Source organism: Oryx dammah, unplaced genomic scaffold (assembly GCF_014754425.2).
Source record: "Oryx dammah isolate SB20612 unplaced genomic scaffold, SCBI_Odam_1.1 HiC_scaffold_12, whole genome shotgun sequence".
Classification (NCBI taxonomy): Eukaryota; Metazoa; Chordata; class Mammalia; order Artiodactyla; family Bovidae; genus Oryx; species Oryx dammah.
The window spans coordinates 69,716,127-69,720,891 of record NW_024070196.1 but is presented as its reverse complement, the minus strand read 5'-3'; the positions used below and the strand labels follow the sequence as shown (position 1 = coordinate 69,720,891).

Genomic DNA, 4,765 nt, shown 5'->3' with positions numbered 1-4,765 from the left:
GGAGGGGCTGCCATGCAAATAGGGGTCCACCCAGGGCCCGCCCAGCCTGTCTCTCAGCCCTGATGCTGGAGATCAGCTCACAGCCCAGACTCAGGGGGTGGAGGGAAGTTCCCTCTTGGGAGCCCCTGGAGGAAGCACCTGCTGAGACCACACTGGTCCCTGCTTGTGGGTCTCTGCAATCTGACAGGACACACTGCTGAGTCCCCCCCGGGAGCTCAGGCCCTGCCTCCAGCCCAGCTCCTGGAGGGCCTAACGCTCCCTGAGCAGCTGTGCAGGAGCCCAAGGCAGTCACACAGCGCCCCCTGCTGGCCACATGTGGGAAAAATTTGCAGAAAAAGGGAATGAAGTTCAGTTTTCTAAGAAGGTACAACATTTGTTCTAGTAGAGAAAATAAGTAAACAGATGAAGATGCTTAGAAGAAACAGAATATTTTGTCATGAAATTACTCCACAAAAAGACATAATGTATCCTTATTTAGCGTAAATATCTAACAAACTTCAGGAGTTATATGCTTCCCATGCATCGGATTTGTATTTTTTTAAGCATTGAAAAAGATGTAACATTTGTGTTTCTCTGAGAAAGCAGTTAAAGTGTTTTACATACAACCCATAAATAAAGCACATAAGGAGGGAAATTTATCCCACTTCCCTTGTTTTCCTGTGTTTAGGGATCTGCCTGTCGATGGAGGGGACATGGTCGCAGTGCCAAAGCCAGGAAGCTCCCACATTCTGCAGCGCAACTCAGCAGGAAAGCCGAACTGCTGAAGCTCCATCCCCCGGAGCTGGTGCTCTGCAACAAGAGAATCCACACCAATGAGAAGCCAGTGCACCGTGATGAAGAGCGGCCATGCTGTCCCCCCCCCCCCCCCACCCCCCCCCCCCAACCAGACACCCCAGGAGCAGTGAAGACCCCGCACAGCCATCAGTCAACCAACCAAGTGTAAAAAACAACCTGACCACCAAACCAGCAGAAGGGGACATTACAGACCACCATTGTAAACAGTGATCCAAGTCCTCTCGACAAAATGAAACAGCAAAGTAGAAAAATCCCAGTATCAGGTTAAGACATTGACAGTGTTACCAAATGTTATTGTTTTGAATATATGTTATATTTTATATGAAGACTCTCAAATGTAAATTTACAGAGCAATCCAGTTCACACGGTCCCAGCCGCCCCCGACCCCTTCGGGCTCTTCTCATGTCTCCGGAGCCTGGGCGTTTGCCGAGACCAACCTGGGAGCATCCACCTTGTCCAAAGCCACAGAGGCCACCCCAGGGACCAGCCTGGGGGGAACCTGGTGACCCTGGCGCTTGGCGGGCAGTGGGACCACGAAGGCAAGGGGAAGGTGCTGATCTGCTGGCGCAGGACGCCAGCACGCTGTGCCCCTGCCAGGGAGGAAGTAACGCTGGCCTCATCAGTTGCGGATTCTGTGGAGGCTGACTTTCGTCTTTTACCCAGTGAACAACTCAGGCTCCCAGTGGAGCCTGAAGGTTACTGCATTCATTGGAAATGATGTGGTAATTCATCTACCTGGATTGTGTGAGAAAGCAGAAAAAAAATGTTCCAAAAGGGAAAGGTCTGGAAGGCTGGTCAAAGGCTTCTCATACCTGACAGAGCTCATATTGTGCTTGATTTTCACCAAACAGCTGATCGTATCCAGGAACAACAGAGAGGAGAACGAGCAGGAAAAAATTGGGGTACCACAGAAAGGGCATTCTCCCTGTTTATTCTTCCCAAGAGGACCAGAGTGGACTTAGGATATGTGATCTTGTTTCTGACTTTGATGGCTTTTCTGAGAGTTTCCAAGTTCTGGCTAACCACTACAAATCTATATATCCCACTTCGGAAATAGACATTGAAGATGAATTCCAAAAACTCAAGGGTTATATGGAAAGGGTGAGACCAACTGCGAGATATATGGAGTTTATTTCCTATATGAGGCTTTCAAAGAAAGACCATCGCAGAAAATCTTGGTGAAGGTGCAATTGCAGCCCTACTGGATATTGATTTTGAAAGCCATCCTTTCGTAACCTCTTTGAGCTGTACAGTTGGAGGTGTTTGTACTGGCTTGGGTATGCCCCCTTAAAATGTGGAGAAGTGTATGGAGTTGTGAAAGCTTATACAACTAGAGTTGGGATTGGTCCCTTCCCTACAGAGCAAGACAATGAAATTGGAGAATTATTACAAAAAAGGGATAGAGAGTTTGGTGTAACTACAGGAAGGAAAAGAACATGTGTCTGGTTGGACCTTGTTTTGATTAAATATGCTCATATGATTAATGGATTTACTGCATTGGTACTTAATACTTTTGATATTTTGGACAAATTTATGGAAATCAGAGTTGAAGTTGCATACAAGTTAGATGGTGAGGTTATAAGTCATTTCCCAGTAAACCAAGAACTCTTAAATAAATAGATTTAAATATAAGACCCTCCAGAATGGAACACACAGATATGGAATGCAAGGACATTTAAGGAACTACCTATTAATGCCCAGAATTGTTTGATTTATTGAAGATGAAGTTCAATTTCCAGTTAAATAGATTTGCTTAGATAAATCCAGAGTCTGTGATTCAACTCTTTTAAGGATTTCCAGTGATACAAGAAGCATTCCTGGAGAGGTGGGGAAAGGACTTTCTTAAATATTTCATTGATGATCTACGAATTCTAAGAATAAAGACACTGAAATGAGGTTTAGGCCCTACAGTCGCTTCCAGTCTTTCAAGATGGATGACTGGTATGGAGATACACTTTGGCAATTTGGCAACTTCCTTAGCTGGCATAATTGGCAAAATATTTGTTGCTCCTCCTGCTCATGGTGCCATATTTTCTTTTAATTTTAATAATAATATAATCAATGTTGTTTGAAATCTAAAATAGAATTATTTTCAAAAATGAAGTTTTCCTTTATTATTGTTGTGTGTTCATAGGTTTTATCTCTATTGAAAAGTAAGAATAATTAATGCAGTTTGCATAAATATTTTTACATTCTGATCATTCAATTCTGTCACTGTAACCTTTGTTGTTTGAAAAAATGATGAGAGGAATCCTGTAAATGTTTGTAGTGATATAAATTCTGTTTAAATTTTTAACTGTTCATTTTCCTTTGAGACCACTGCAAATTTGACCTTTGGTGGTAGGCGTGTGTTATACTCAAGGGTCCTTTAATTTGTACAAAACACAAAATGTGTTTCTCTCTGTGAATTATTTAACACATTGAACATTTAATTAAATGTTAAAAGGAAAAAACTATTCCGTAGAATAACTATTGCAATGTTAAAAAAAACTCAGTCATTAAAAGACTTGTTGTGATAAATAAATTTAACACCAATAATAGCAAACACTACATCATATTGAAACCCCTGGACACCTTAGTAACATCCTAGTACACACTGAACACGCACAGCTAACTCCACACAGGTCACCCTACAGAGCCTCTGCCCACAGCTTGTCTCCTCCTCTGCACAGACTCTCCCAGGATCCACCCTCTCCTTAGAGACACCTTCTGATTCTCAGCTTCCAGCAGCCTCCCTGACATAGACTCGGCTAAGATCTCACATGGACCAGGAGGTGGGAACTGAATCTGAACTATTGGGTACAGACCAGGAGTTCTGAGGGATGGGCCTCACAGGGATGAGGGTCCCCATCACGGAGGAAGGTTTCAGAGAGCCCTGAGTGGTTTCCCCACTGGTTGGCCCACCACCCATTCTGAGGCTCGGCATTTTGGCCCGTGCTGGCCACGGGCACCTCCTCTAACCTCTGGGATATCCTAGCCCCTATTCAGAGTGGCCCACTGTACAGCTGAGGGGCATTTCTAGGTCCACCCTGGGCACAGGGATATGCTTACATTGAGACTCTTGTCTCCTTGGAAACTGATCTTATCCCAAAATGTGCATCTCTGTTAGCTGTGGCCCCACAGTCCAGTGCAATCCTGCATGTATGTGAAAGGACAGTGAAAGAGAGCAGCAGAACACTCGAGTGGTGACATGGGGTACTCTGTGAGCCACACGTTCAAGGTGAGGACAGGAGCTCAGTATTCAGGGTCACCTGCCATTGGTCTGAATTCCCCTGTGAGCAGCACGGCTGCCATCCCAGCTGAGCACAAACAGTCAGCCACGTCCTCAGGCTGGATCCCAGGGATGGTCAGGGTTCCTGACGGACCTGGAACCGGAGAACTTCTCTGAGATGATAAGGACTGCTTGTGACTCCTGTGGGTCAGGAGTTTGGGGACCTGGCCAGGGTATGGCTGCAGCCAAGATGCAGAAAATAACAGAAACTAGGACATACTGAGGCAAAATCTAAGAGAAAATAAAAAACAGTTTCTGAAGTAAAAATGTACAGAAAAAAATTAGTTTATGTGATAAAATCGGAAAGAGGTTCAGATGTAAAATCTCAAAGAAACTATAAGGTTCTGAGGAAAAACTCTTAAAGTAAGAGGATAGGAGTTAAAATCTGTCAGTAAGAAACAGGGTCTGAGGAAAAATCTGACAGAAACTAGAGGGTACTGAGGTTAAATATGAAAGAAATAAGGGTGTTCAGAGGTAAAATCTGACAGAAAGTAGGGGGTTAAGAGGAAAAATCTAACCAAAACTAGGGGCTTCAGAGGTAAAATTTGAGAAACTAGGGGGTTCAGGGGTATAATCTGAGAAACTACATAAAATTGACAGAAACTAGGGCATTCCAAGGTAAAATCTGACAGAAACAAGGGGGTTCTGAGGTAAAAACTCATAGAAACTAGGGGATTCTGAGGTAAAATTTGACAGAAA

General features: G+C 44.1%; 1 pseudogene; it reads left to right on the top strand.

Annotated features, from left to right (window-relative positions):
* The window catches only part of LOC120871405, a 32,711-nt pseudogene extending 30,169 nt beyond the window's left edge, over window positions 1-2,542 (top strand).
* Window positions 2,543-4,765: the final 2,223 nt, after the last annotated feature.